Consider the following 16,637-nt stretch of genomic DNA (forward strand, 5'->3'; position numbering starts at 1 on the left):
TTAACATACCCATAAGGCAAGGACGTTTTATCCTCTCCCCCACTTTAATATTGTTTGTTTTCTAATGCTTTGTTTATCTATTTACATGGCGATGTACTATGTACAAGTCAAAAATAAAATATCTGGCCAGTTCTGTTCTAATAGCTTGATGCAATTATAACAATTATAAAATAGTTTGCTCTATTTTAATAATGAAACAGTCAATAGTATGAGTAAATTCAATACTATGATTTATTTATTCTTTTGGTATTTGCTAACATATATCACTTATTAATAATTTACATTCGTACACCTATTATATTATCACTGTCATGTAAAAGATATGTATTCATATTGAAAACATAATAAATAATAGAATGCTCCTATAACCATCAGGTCCCAAAAAAACACAAGATTTCTTAAAATAGAAGAATAATATTTTATGCTACTTACGTACAATATTCATGTGTGTTAGATAACACAAACTTTATTTGCAACAACTTATTCAAGAATTGCGATCATTTAATTTATTGATAAACAAGACTTTGCCTTTTAAAATAAATAAATAAATAGATAAATAAATAAATTTATTAGAGAATGAATCAACAATTTACATTTTTTTGTAAATTAGACAAATTCGATGTTTCATATTTCCTGTTTTACAGTAACGATTTTTCTTAACGTGTACTGTATATTTGAATTTCGTCAGATTTACAACAGTTACACAATTATCACAGAACAGAATAGAACGTAATTTCATTTTGGATTTGTATGAAATACATCATCATTACAATATAAATACATAAACAGTATACATGGTAAAGATTATCACATTTCAAGAGCTCTATAAACTTCATTACATTACATTTGATCCTTAGAGGTAAATGTACGTGTACATATGCATTACAATTAGCCGGTTTTTAAACGCCATAGATACAAACTCTTTGTTTTATCATGATATGTTAAATGCACAAAGCATCCCCGGAAGCTAATTTCAACAATGACAGCTGTTGTACATAAGATAATGTCAATCCATCAAAATAAAGGAACGAAATTGAAAGCGTATCTAAATGGTTTTTTACAGATGTTACCTTCCATAATTAACTATCTCCTCTAAAGTCCTGTAACATCGATAGATTACAAACACTTTATTTGTAGTAAGGCATAGAAAGAGTCATTCTCTATAAGGCCGTGTAATTTTGATTTGTTATAGATATGTCTGTATCACATACATGTGCGTATATCAATACATATTGCAAGAAAATATATAAATAAATAAATAAACAGGTGCCATTATTTATTTGACATCTTAATTTTAATTTATGCCGGACGTCTTTAGATTGATTGATTTCATTTTATTCATTAATTTATTGATCTATTTATTGATTGATTGATTAATGATTGATTAATAATTAAAAAAATGAAAATTAATTATTTATTAGATGACAAGTATATGTGTGTATATATGTTTAAGTATATACGTAAAGTGTATGACTGAAAACTGTACTGTTTATGTCAATAAAATGTCTATTCTGTCTGTAAAGATTATTATTGTGACAGCTTCTTATTCGAAATCTTAAAATTTTGATATAAACCAGTTTTGCATTTTTTTCTTATTTTATTTAGGGGAGGGGGCAATTGGGGGAAGAGGGATTTTTAATGCGTTGAGTTGAAAATGCGATAACAGAATAATTTGTCAAATTATTTCAATTTATATAACGTTTGATATATGTGCGTTTTTTTTTTTTGTGAGCTTTTGTAATATTCCATTGATAAGACAACATCATATCTAACATAATAAATTGTAATAGTACAAAAGAACGTATATAATGTGATCCATAACAAATACATATGCTATTATGTTTTCAAACACCTGTGTCACTTTGAAAACATCACGTATGTACAATTTATTTGTCGATATAATAATGTTATACTGAGTTCTTTCAAATGAATCTTTATGAATCATCTGATTTTCTATGAAAATACCGTGACATGTAAATCAATTTAGAAGGTTAGATTTAAATCTATATCTATATGCACAGTATATAAATGTCACAGACTATATAAGTAAAAGATATGCACGAATATATATATGCATGATATATCAGTGTCACAAATGATATAAAATATACATGTACGTGATATCAGTGTCAAAGATGGTATTAAATATATATGCACGAGATATCAGTATCACAGATGATATAAAATATTTATGCACGATATATCAGTGTCACAGGTAATATAAAATATATATTCAAGATATATCAGTGTCAAAGATGATATAAAATATATATGCACGAGATATCGGTTTCACTGTTGATATAAAATATATATGCACGAGATATCAGTGTCACAGATGATATCAGATATGTATGCACGAGATTCCAGTGTCAAAGATGATATACAATATATATGCACGATCTATCAGTGTAAAAGATGATATAAAATATATATGCAAGATATCAGTGTCACAGATGATATAAGATATGTATGCACGAGATTCCAGTGTCAAAGATGATATACAATATATATGCACGAGATTTCAGTGTCAAAGATGATATACAATATATATGCACGATATATCAGTGTAAAAGATGATATATAATATATATGCACGAGATTTCAGTGTAACGTATGATAAAAAATATATATGCACGATATATCAGTGTCAAAGATGATATAAAATATATATGCACGAGATATCAGTGTAAAAGATGATATAATGTATATATTTGATAAACATGTATTTGTTTTAATTAACATTTCACTTACAGGTGTTGCTAATAAATCATCATTTTTATCAATGGAAGTAAAATATACTCCCTCGTCATTAAGTCACATCCAAGTTTTTATAGTGCCTTTTATTGATACACTAATGGCTTTACAAGAAATCGTGATTGTGGGTGTAAGAATAAAAAAGTCTTTCCTTTATTGTCATTAAACGTTGTTACAGATAGCGTATGTAAACGATAAAAGGGTTGTTTTTTATAAAGCAAACGCCTATCAGGGGATATTTGTTTCGTTTTAACACGTAATAGATAGATGCTATAGTAACATTAGCACACTTTGATTCTTTTTCTCTTTTTTAAAAGAGCTATTTAGATAATACTTTAATCAACGAAATGTGTTTATCTTGATAAATAAACTGCATTCAATTGAAAGTTTTATCAACTTCTGTAATAATAGAGGTATGTGACCTACTTTCATTGTCATCAAAACATCAATACAAAGACCTTATGTTAATGATAAAGATTTCTTACGGAGAACATCTGTTAGGAGACATTTGTTGCATCGTTAAATATTAAAACATAAAGTTTTATAGCATTTATACAGAATTCAAACAATTAATTTACTCGTTTAACCAATCGATTTTGATAAAAATATAAGGATCTTTAAATTCGTATTTCCTTTTCCGTCCCGGCTCGAGAAAATAAGTGGCATTTTATCATGTTTCGTGAAAATATATTCCATATTTCACTGAAAAGAAATATCCTCTCAATATTCTTTACACTATACGACAAAGTTTATTAAAATATTATTTAAAAGAAAATAAAATGTTTCTTTCGGATCGGTTGTCATTATAATGAACTGGCGGGTGGTCAAGTTAATTATATTTTAAAGGCCCACTATGCCCTTGAAATGCTTTTATTTTGACTCCTCAAAAGCTTTTCAATTTTTATGTACTTTTATAATATCCAAAATATTTCTTATTTTCCAATTACCTGAACCATCATTTTTCGTCCGTTGCTTTTGGTCAATAAGTATAGGTTAGAGTGCATATTGGGTGTTCTTCGTAAATAAGAAAGCTAAAAAGGAGCGGAGCTTGCGAAGCGACTGTAGCTTTCTTATTTACGAAGAACATCCAATATGCACTCTAACCGGCTTAGTGCTCCGCCCATTTTTTCCGCCCAACACACTGTGTGACGTCACACGATAGCCTAAATGTGTATAACCATATTACGAAGAGGTAGCGGTACACATTTTCGGGTTACGTGTTTTGCATAGCTTATTCCCGCATTCTAGGTAAATCAGACAATATCACGGTGCATATCCATATCGGTACCCTCTTTGCGAAATATTCTCAAACGGTACCCTCTTTGAACATGCACAGGTCATTCTCTGCAAAAAACAAACCAGCGATGGATAACAATGCAGTAAAGTTTCATTGTAATAAGGAAAGGAGGTATGACACGTAGAAAAGATGTATACCACGGAACACTAGAATGTTTTATTTATGTGCTGAATTGTCATGTGCCCGATTTCCATGTACTGCAACTTCACAATAAGCTACAAAAAGTCGACATGTCTTGCCTCGCCCGTCACCTCGACATATTTTTCGGGCTGAAATGAACCTGTGGCTTGATTATATATGCACCATACATATTTATTATGTTCATATACATGTCATCTTCGGACAAATGGCAGTATATTGTCAAAAATAAATGTAAAATTCATAAAAACACCCTACTTTCGGTTTTGCAGCGACACGGGCTGTAATATTTACATAAAAAGTAAGAAATATTACATACATACTTTGATGGAATAAAGTGAACTTTTTATTTGGAATCTATAAAATGGTACTGGTTCCGTAAGTAATAAAACATTTTTACTGTTATTTTGCCTGTTTTCATTTCAATGAACCTCTTTTTTTAATTATATGCCGTAGTGACGATATACATGTGCGTGTACGGAAAAAAAATGATGCATAAATATTGATTAGTAGGAGTAAACTTCAAGATCTCTGCACATGCGTATATTTCACTTTAGCGCTCTTCGAAACTTAGCTCCGCCCTCTTGCGTTTTATAATATAAAACGTCCAGTTTATATAAAATCTGTTCTATTAAGATTTGAAACCTGAAAATTTGAAAAATCCTCGTCGGTGATTGGCTTAAAAAATTGGCGAGCACTAAGTACAGTTATTATAGTAAATAAGTATTTTGTATGGAAGTCAAAATACTAATTTGTTTACATTTTGCTACTTTAATGAAAAATTATTTCAAATTTATCGTTACTTTCCTCAGGTAACAAGTATGTAATATTCTCTAAAACCATTATTTTAATACTTCAAAATCACGTTTGCCTTTCATGAAAAAGTAAATATTTCGTAGTTTCTGAGGCATAATGTGCCTTTGATTTGTATGTTTATGAATACATGTAATACTTTTCAATCAATTTTAAAACCACGGTTTAAATCTATGTAACATTATTCTCTTATGCTAAACAAAATGTGTTACGTTACGTTATTATGCTTTACTTTTTCCAACAGAGCAAAACTATCTTCAACTTAGATTCGTTCACAGGTGTTTTATAAGTAAAAACACTCTAAACGAAATAAGGTCAAGGGTTTAAATAATTGAAACAAGCTGGTTCGTTTTTTTTTTTATCTAGTTGCTAGTTGCGTTTGGATGAAGCTGTTGGCAAGGTTTTAAAAGGGGTAATTTGATCTAATGCCGCGTTTTTGTGCTAATAGCATATTAACTTTTTACTATTATCTAATACGGCGTTTTAATCGATTTCATCACAGGGGTTCTAAACGTTAATTATGCCCAATTAAGTACAAGGTTGTTACTTTTTGACATAGATTATAATGGAAAGTAAGTAATAATAACCGACCTTGATATTATAACTGTTACTTTGCAGTTAAATCATTTGAATGTCATACAGAAAAGCATCATAAATTGTGAATTACTCGTAACAGTATATCTCTTTTGGACCACATCATTTAAATATAAATATATTATTAAAATTTTTGCTGCCAGAGCTGTAAAACAAATATATAAGTACAAGGGTTCTTTTGCCAAGGACATCTTTAAGAATAGCAAGAATGTACTTTAAATGCTAGGTCCTTTGTAAATTGATGTTATATATGAAACCAACATTCTAATGGGAGACAATGAGAGAACAGATGGCATTCATATCCTGAAAACGGGTACCTGTCTTGAGGACAACAATATCGGGTACCCATACTCTGAACAACAACATCGGGTACCCGTCCTCTGAACAACAACATCGGGTACCCGTCCTCTGAACAACAATATCGGGTACCCGTACTCTGAACAACAATATCGGGTACCCGTCCTGTGGACAACAACATCGGGTACCCGTCCTGTGGACAACAACATCGGGTACCCGTCCTCTGAACAACAATATCGGGTACCCGTACTCTGAACAACAATATCGGGTACCCGACCTGTGGACAACATTATCGGGTACCCGTCCTGTGGACAACAATATTGGGTACCCGTACTCTGAACAACAATATCGGGTACCCATCCTCTGAACAACAATATCGGGTACCCGACCTGTGGACAACATTATCGGGTACCCGTCCTGTGGACAACAATATCGGGTACCCGTACTCTGAACAACAATATCGGGTACCTGTCCTGTGGACAACATTATCGGGTTCCTGTCCTGTGGACAACAATATCGGGTAGCTGTCCTCTGAACAACAATATCGGGTACTCGTTCTGTGGACAACAATTTCACACTAACGATAACATTGTTCCGAAATCTATTCTTATATCTAACTTTATTATATTCTTCGATTTGTTTCATCTAACTTAATTTCCTCTTCTGTTTTTACTTTTATTTCTTAATTTATTATCTCTATTTCTTTTGGGAATTTAACATTTTTCTATTATTGCATTAATTTCTTTATGTTTTCCTTTTCTTTCTTATCTTTATATCAAATGAAACGAGGTTGTGAAACTCTTTTGCTATAACTGACAAATGGAGGAATGATCTGATTGAATTTTTAACTAATGAAAAGTTATACGTGCATAATGTAGATTTCTATGAGGAAAATAAAGTCTATTACTTACATACCTTTAACCTTTAAGTGTGTCTGTGGGAGCGTGCTTGTGCGCGCACGCATGTGTTTGTATATGCGCGTGTGAGCGCGCGTGTGTAAAGAATAAATACATTGTATTTTGTTTCTAAATATTTTCTTATTCATTTGTCAATGTTTACTATTTCGCTTTAAATATACGCCTAAGTTTGTCTACTACGTTATAATGTCATATTGGTATCACATAAGTTACAAACATGCCGATTTTCTTTTCCTCTTGATTCGGAAGCGTAACACAATATTTTTACTTAAGCGAAAGCTGCCAGAGTATTCGTATAAATGACATGTCAATGCTGAAACGGTGAGTCAAGCGACACCGTCGACTATCGCTGATGTTAGATAGTTTTAATTGTGAACGCTCTACAATATTCTGTAGAAGTTATTGGATATTATTTCTTAAATCGTACAGAATTCAGCAATGTTTTTCAATAATCGATGCAACTCGCACGGATTTTCAGGTTAACGGGTAATGCCGTGCAACCAAGTTTATTACCCTGTTAAGGTTTCTCTTTTAAAGCCTCAGTCAGTCATTCATGTTTATACGCTGTTGTGTTGTTTAATGTTATTGTCAATTTTATGAGAGTTTTGCGATGATTTCGGAATTAAATCTGTTTTGACGTTAAAGTAATTGCATCGTGTTTTGTAATCATGGAACTGTAATCAATTTGGATGCATGTTTTCGGATGATATTTACACTATTAAGGTACGTACGACACCGTTTGTTTGTTGTAAGATTTATTGTCCAATCAGTGTGATTGATTAATTTTGATTTGATTATCAACATGACAAACTAATATTTTAATCGAACCGATCATGACATACGAGGCACAGTTTATATTAATTTTCTTTGATTATTATCTTTAACATTAGCTTTGATATTATTCAGTTATAGCTGGATCGTTTTTTTTTTGTCATTAACTAAGTATTTTAGTAATATAAATAATGGCGACTTTAATGATAAACGTAACATTTAGTCATTATACCTATATACATTAATATTTATTTGAAATTCTTTGTAAGCAATGAATGAATGCCGTATAAGTGTATGCCATGCATTCACCTTTAAATCTGTTTCGATACTCGTGCATCATGGACAGTGGATCTAATGGTCATTTGCTTGCTACTGGTGATTCATAAACCGTGTGGAATTAGCAGTCGGGTCATTTGCGGATATACTTGTATTTAATGGTTGCTTATCCAGAAAACCGGCAAGGCTTAGCGAATCTCATAACCGGTTAAAGCGGCTCGTTCCCATTGTTTTGCTTAATTCAATAATAATAATCATGAATTTGTTAACAATGTAATATTATAAATGACAAATTCGCAAAGACAATTGTTTATGCTACACTAAATAGTAACAGAAACCTCAAGATTTGTAATATGTATAGACCTTTTTTACTCTTCTCCTTGCTGAGTGTTTGCAATTATCTGTTTATTTGTTTTATTTTATTATTCTCGAAGATTTTCACGTTTGCCAGAAGACTATAGTGTAAAAATAATATTTCATTTCCTTTCATACATTTCTTAATATTCAACTTATTCAATAAAATATTTCAATTTCCTTTTGAAATATTTTATATTCCAGAGCTAATCGTCTTTATGTAATATGATATAGAATGTTCATTTACCTCCTATAAGTACAACCGATTTAATATGTTTTAACCATTAACTTGCAGCAACTGAGTCTACCTAGTATGTGACTAGTGCAGACACATATCATCCGGCTCATCCGTGCCGTGTAGGAGCACATTTGTCTCGGAGCACATTTGTCTTACGTAAGACCAATGCGGTCGCATTTGTCCCACATGAGACAAATGGGACCTCAAATGTCTACCCCAAAAAACTCATTTGTGTGACAAATATGCCCCGATCAAGTTTTTTAAGGGACAAGAAAGCACATTTGTCTCATGTGTTTTTAAGGGACAAGAAAGCACATTTGTCTCATGTCATATTTTATGAATTATTTGTCACATTATTCCCACGGCAGAAATTCTTTTTTAGAATCGAGGTTCGCATTTTTACGTAATGTCACGTGTAATCATCAATAGGTATGCTTATGCTTTCTTTATGAAAACCTAAAGACAACTATTAATCATAATATTTCTAATTCAAGTAATTGATTGGCTTAACCTGAAAGCGTACACCGAAACAAACTGATGGTACAATGGTGACAGTGTTACGTTGATGAAAACGCGATGGTGCGATGGTGAAGACGTTATGGTACGAACGTGAAACAACGACTGTACGATGGTGAAACAACGATTATACGATAGTGAAACAACGAATGTTCGATGATGAAAACGTGGTGATACTATGGTGAAAGACGATGTTACGGTGGCGAAAATACGATGGTACGATATGGTACAATGTATGCATGATGATGAAAACGCGATATTATTTTCTCTATCGTTTCATCGCGATTTCACCTTAGTGTCATCGTGTTTTAATCATAGTACCATCTCAATTGTTCAAGGAGTCAAAAATACTACTTATGTCCAAACGGAACAGCGTAATCGGTTGATATTGAATGATACAATATCGTGACTCGTTTCGCATCTCGCCGAAATCTCGCGTCTCGCTTCGCATCTCGTTCGTCGATGCGAGACAAGAAATTGATTCCAGATCATATACCGCTAAGTAGTATTCCCTTTATAGTCAACATAAAATCACTTAAAGGCCCATTATGCCTGAGAAATGCTTTCATTTGTATTCCTTAAAAGCTTTGTATTTTTGGTATACTTTTATAGCTCCAAAAAGTTACTCATTGGCTAATTACCTAAAGCATTTTTCATCTGCTGCTTTTTTTGCAGTTTGTACAGTTGAAATGATTTAGAATTTTGTATTGAAGTCAAAATACTACATTGTTTACATTTTGCTACTTTTATGACGCATTATTTCACATTTTCGCGAATTTCTTTAGATTACAAGCATCTAACTTCCTCAGAAATCATTATTTGATATCAATAAATTCATACTTGCTCTATCTTAGAAAAAATTTATTCATTTCTGAAATCTCGTGGTACGAGATACTTCGACATTGCGAGATCTCGTGTTATAATATAGTGCCTCGCTTCGTGTCTCATCGGAATTAATGTCGCGTCTCGCACGATTCTGAGTGGTCCGATATTCCATAATTATGGCATTACCCAGATTATTTTAGGAACTCATACATGTTGTAAGTGCTTTTTCAATAGCGGATCTGAAAGCCGCAATTCTTGGAAAATGACGATTTTTACATACATATATTTCTGATGAAAACAAAATACGTGTGTAATGGTCTTCTTATTTTCTTCCTTAGACCATTTAAGGGCCTCCATGGCCGATTGATTAAAAAAAAACACTTGTCCCTAACCGCTGGAGGTACGACATATTCACGGGGCATCGAACTATTCATCGAACTTTGCGAGGATCCCGGTCAGTGTCCAAATGCGGAATACATATCCGCATGCGCACGTCATAGCTATCGCGTGCGCACGTAATAGTATCGCGGGGCCACGTAAAAGCTATCGTTTGCGCGCGTAATAAATAAGAAAATTGTATGCCACCTTTATGCCACCGTAGATACTTCCTTGTTTTTGATAAAATATATTTCTAGTGCCATAAATCATTTATAAAACTTTAAGCGTTGAAAATAAACGCATCACAATTGATAACGATAACAATAGACTTGCTGCATATGTCTCTAGGTTCTGGATGCTGCACTTGTAGAAATTTTCATTGTGACATGCAGAACAAGGATATTCTTTAATTTAATGTATGACTCCTATGCAGGGACAGGAAGTTTTTGACTGACCGGAAGTGACCTAAAAACGGTTTTATAAATAAAGAAAACACAGAACAATGGCTGGTTGCCGGTAAACGGACGGGCATAATTATTACCTTTTAAGAATTTTATGGAAAAATAAGAGACAAATGTGCTTCGAGTGTCCTTTCTTTTGTGTGTCGAACACATCTGTCCCATTTCCAATTTGTCGCAAATACGAATGTTTACGAACACATCGGTCACACTTCGTGAGACAAATGTGCTCCGAGACAAATGTGCTCCTACAGTGCCGTCTTATCATGGTCTAAACTGTTCGCTATTCAGTGCTTATTCGGAACCCCTAAAAATGATGATAATAATAATAATAATAATTATAATAATAATGATAATAATAATAATAATAATTCTTATAATGATAGTAATAATAATAATAATCATAATTATAATCATTACAATCATAATAATGATAATTATCGTAAAAATAATATTATTAATAATAATGAAAAAGATTATTAATAACAATGATGATGATGATGATGATGATACTAGTAAATATAATAATAATAAAAATAATAATAATGATAATAATTGTGGTGGTGGTGGTGATGATGTTGTTGATAATGATGATGATGATGATCATAATAATAATAATAATAATAATAATAATAATAATGATAATAATAATAATAATAATAATAATAATAATAATAATAATAATAATTATTATAATAATAATAATAATAATAATAATAACAAAATGAAACTGGTTTTGTCCGGTTAAAAGAGAAATTAGTCTGTTATCATTATTAAATGTGTTAAGGATTCCAAAAACATTCTCTAACATTGTTCTACTGGAGATAAAGTGTTTGTTATGTATCGATTATACATCAATTTAGAAAGGACAGTAATTTATGGAAGACAACATCTGTGGTATAAACATTTACATACGCTTTCAATTTTATTCCTTTTATCTTGATGTAGTGACGTTATCTGTATGATAACATCTGTCACTTATACAAATATTCTGATATTTCATAATGTTTAATTTTCGGAATGTGTTGTAGGCATAACAAAGTGGCGACATGGACGTGTGGTTAACGTTTTATGATCGGTAGCCGCATGGGTTTAACCCTGTCATCGGTAAACCAATGTGTCGTCCTTGGGCAAGACAAATTACACTCATTGCTTAGTACCGGTTGGTTCCAGGAACGGATTCGAGATTGTTTCCTTATAGCACCCTACACAGTCGATCTATAATAATTTCCTTATAAACTAAACAAGGTATAGACAGTTAACCTACTATGTAAATAGATGACCTTGAACAGCTATATATTATAATAATATCAGATTTCTATGAAGTAGAAATGTTTACTTATTATAGAAAGAATATTAGTACGAAACAAAATATTACATGTATGCTGTTTTTAAGTAGCAATAATGTTTTTGAATGCCATTCTCTATCTAGAAAATTTACAAACATTTTGTACAGGTGTTTTGGAGTTCATCTTTTATAAAAGATTTAAAACAAAAGGCAGCAGATATACAGTTAATTGAGCTTGATACACATTAAGATATGTCATATCGAAAAAAACGGATTTATTGATTTGAGAATATCCTTGTACGATTATTCATTGATAATAACTAACGGGGACATAGGTTTAAATATCTTAACAGATAGACAAATTATAGGAATGATTGATGAAGATGTAAGGCACATTTTTCCTCTGGAATTCAGTTTCTCTAATTATTTAGAAATGTCAAATATACGTTTAATAATGTTTCAATAATGGATTTAGAGCATGTTAAATATTTGAATTCTGCAGAAAGTAGCGCTAAATGTATAATAATGTGTTGTAAAGGTAGCAAATTGTAAACTTATCAGTATTTTGACTTCGATAGAAAATACTAATTCACTATCACTAGCCAACATAAAAAAAATCAGCAAAATAAATCATATGTATGGAAAATGAGTATATTTTTGAAACTAACAATACACACCAAAAAATAAAAACTCACTGCGATTTTTTTTGTTGAGACATAATGGGCCTTTAAGGTACTAGCAATGCCTTATAAGGTTGTACAGTTTCACGAGGATGCGTATTATATTGATTTGCTCAATGTCGTCTGCTTACATTACAGCACAGATTACAAAGCACGCGATATTACAAAAATCTCATTTATATATATATATATGTACATGTATATAACAATTCAAACATTGCTAGGAACACCTGCGTCTTCGTGGATATCGTCGTGACGTAACATGACAAATATATTGAGGAAGTTTTTGTTTAAAATCTTCTTATTTGGGAATATGTTCAGCAAGCTAATTCTATCACCGTAATGTAATCAGTGTCATAGAAAAAGGACGACAATAAATAAAGCAGGCGAAAAAAGTCAAGGATATTTTAGAAAAAAAATATATCTGCTAACAAATTAGGACGCCGCTCTCAGACTTAAAACGCGATTTCCTTGTTAGTAAACATGGTTCGAAGCATATGAAGGGTAGCCTTTATTTAAATAAAACCGTGTCATGGTCACAATTTATCGAACTTCATACCTTGTTGATTATATGAAAAATATTAAATAATCATGTTCTTTTTGTCTTACGTACCTACACGTTTCTTTCCTTATTTATTTATTTTTTATAAAAATGTGTATTCTATAATGTTATTTTCAACTTAAGGAATACGTATTCATTTATTTAACACATTGTATTGTTTGAGCGATGAAGTTACGTAACGTATAATTATGTGTTGACGTTACAGTCATGCGCCTTATTCAGTGTGACGTCAGTTTTGTTTTGTATGTCAACGCATTTTGAAGAAGATATTTAAAAAAAAGACAAAAAAAAACAAACAAAAAACATAACACGAGAATGCTATTTTTCTCCTTGAGAACTTATGGGTTAAAAACTTCAGCACAAGTTAAATCAACTCAAGCGATGCAACCATGCAATCTGATTTTCTCTATTTTTCTCCTTTACCTTTACCTTTACTGTGTTTTTTTTTGCGATAGTTATGTGATAAAGTAAATGTTACATTCTCTTTAATTTCAAGTAGACTTATAATAGTCATGCATATGGTTATATATAGGTATTTCTTACTAAAAGAATAAAAATGTATCCACGTGTCACATTTTGTTACTTTCGTTTCGAACTAAATGTGACCAATGTGGAAAATAGTATGACTTTTTGTCATTATGTACAGAATACACCCATAAACAGTTTCAATATGAACTACGCAAACAACTGAGGTATATCGAATGAATAAAAAAACAGTTGTTTCCCTTATCTTCGACAATCAAATTAATCCGATTTTAAAATTTATAACACCAATGAAAGCATTGGATCTTAGCTTCATTACAGTATATACTTTAACATATTTTTGGCACAATTAACTAAAACCTACCGTATGTCAGATCATTTTACATACGATTTATACAGTGAGATACACAACCGGTTATCTACTGTGGTCTGCTATTTTGGAAAGTGCTTGTAGGTGTATTTCAAATCCGTGAGAAAATAATTGTTGTACCCTTGTTTGTTTACTTAAAATACTTATAAATTTGATACTTGTACTTGTGATGCATGTACCTTGTCGCCATATTTGTATATATGTATATGTTTTGCCACATGGGTCTAAGACCTTCTGGATGAATTATGAATAAACTTGTAAACTTGTAAACTTGTATGATCATTATACAAACAAAGAACTATGACAATTTGCTTAACATTTATTTAAGTATAACATTACAAATATTATGTACTGGTACAATTTAAATGAATATCAGCATCGGCGTGATGTTTTCAAATTAAGGAAACGTGCACACGTGTGACACATGAACGTGACTGTCATTTTAAAGCACTTTTAAGTCAATGGTTTATTGTAGAGAAAACAATTTCCCCAGAGATTACATATTTATAAATGTACTCGGTGTTGGAGAAAAACTCATTTTGTTGTTTGTAATAGAAATTATAGATTAAATTGATTTTTAGAAAAGTTATAAATATTTGACCTAAACCCAGTCCCTGAAAATCTTAAACCCATTATTATCATTTGATGGCAGTTAATCGACATATTTATATGAAGGTCATTTGATTTAAATTTTTTATTTTTATATTTAAGCGTTATTGTACTTATTTTTCGTTCTTAATTTGATTTGAGAAGTATAATGGCGACTGGCAATTATTTTATAATGACAACAGTTAAGGATAAAATATAAATACTTACTAAAATATATCAAAACTACCCCACTCTCTTCAACATGTGAAATTCTAAAGGACACTTTTAGATTATTTTAAGTCAAGGGAGTTATTGATTGTTTTTGTTTTGCAAAGTATAAACAAAAATTAAAACAATAATGGCAAAATGTGAAGTTGTTTCACTTTAACCTGTAAGATAAAAATAAAGTTACTTTTTTATTTAAATTTGATATTCATAACATTTTGATTACAACACAATTTGTTCACAAAAAAAGAAATGATACTTTAACACACATTTGTAAAATGTTAAAGCCCTGCAGAAGTATTAGATGAAATCTTTTTTTGAAAATTAAAACAAATAACACCTTTAGAAAATGAAATTTGCACGCTGGATTTGATCAAGACTACAAAGGTGATAATGAAAGGCCCACCATCTGTCACGCCCCTTTTCACCGCCTTGTCACGCCCCCTTTCACCGCATTGAGCAGCTTAAATCAATCTTCAATCTTCTGATACACTAGGTAAAGGAAACTATGATCTCTTTCCTTGGTGTTTTGATCAATGAATATTTATTTACTCATGCCCACATTAAATATTAAAGAGTATAACGCCATAACTTTTGAAATATTTTTTATAAACTTAATCAGCAGTAAACTTATATTGGTTTTATAACCTTTTGGTCGATTCTGAAAAGAGTTTGTGTTATTTAACATACATGAATATTTTATGTAAACAGAACAAAATAATATTCTGCTATTTATGGAGGTTTTTACCCGTTAGGCAAATTATTTCATGCATATATAATACCATACAAGTATTTATTTCATATAAGTTTTGTTGAAGCAACTTTTACTGTATAAACCCCATTTCATATAATTACCATTAGAAATTATTTTTTTACAAGAACAACAATTATAACTTAATTGATCGTTGTTATTGTATCATAATTTCATTTATTAGATACCCGTGCCCCGTTTGCGACTCAATAAAAATGGTATTGCACGGCCGTGCATATATTTTGTCGTTACGTCATTTACGTTTTACAAACATAATGTAAAAACGCGCTAAAGGTTAGTGTTATACTAAAGGGGCGTCAATGGAAAATTACTCTTTTTCACTTTAAAAGGTCTTTATCAAAAAGAATATCAAATTCATGTAAATTCAATACTGAATTTTTTGAACTCGTTGAATTAAATAATTTTATGCTCTCCAGAGGCTCGCATAATATAATCTATTCAACTCGTTTAATAAATTTAGTATTGAACTTACACTCATTTAATAACCTCTGTATATCTACATAACTTTTATAATAAAAATCATACATATATGAACTAATAATAATTCGAGGACAAGCGTACGGACCATATATTACTTAGTACAAAAAGTGCATAATGTCATAGGTTTATTAAATCTCTTTTTTAACCTACTTTTTATACTTAAGGGAGCTTATAGCAGCCACCAAAGTAAATTAATAAGTACAAATTGCTTCACCCGTTTTATCAATCTTAATATCAGTTAATCGTTTAATCAAGTTTTATAACCACGAGATTACATATATAAGCAGCCCCCGCACGGTAAATTGTAATGTAATAAATTACAATTTTAAGTGATCAATAATGCCGGGAGTTGTAAAACAATCTAATTGTTAATAGGTTTCTCCTTGCTGGAATTTTATACATAAAGCCAATATTTTTCTGACAAGCTTGGAATCAAAATTATTTTTCAAACTTTGAGAAAAACGTGTTTTTCTGTGGAGATTAATAATAAAGGTGTCATATTAGCAAATCTAGCAAAAGACAGATGGTTAATTTAAGATACTGGCATTGATTTCGTGAAGAAG

The 16,637-nt window shown here is 31.1% G+C and overlaps 1 protein-coding gene across 2 annotated transcripts in view; it reads left to right on the top strand.

Annotated features, from left to right (window-relative positions):
• The window catches only part of LOC132722994 (potassium voltage-gated channel subfamily H member 8-like), a 118,652-nt gene that overhangs the window by 466 nt on the left and 101,549 nt on the right, over window positions 1-16,637 (top strand). The window contains exon 1 of one of the 2 annotated variants that reach the window (XM_060707640.1): window positions 7,194-7,533. The exons of the other annotated variant lie outside the window; for it this stretch is intronic. The gene's annotated coding sequence lies outside the window, so the exon portion shown is untranslated. Of the gene's footprint in view, window positions 1-7,193; window positions 7,534-16,637 lie in introns of those variants that run through there. 2 annotated transcript variants of the gene reach the window in all.

Source organism: Ruditapes philippinarum, unplaced genomic scaffold (assembly GCF_026571515.1).
Source record: "Ruditapes philippinarum isolate M1 unplaced genomic scaffold, ASM2657151v2 ctg1274_1_1_1_1, whole genome shotgun sequence".
Taxonomy (NCBI): domain Eukaryota; kingdom Metazoa; phylum Mollusca; class Bivalvia; order Venerida; family Veneridae; genus Ruditapes; species Ruditapes philippinarum.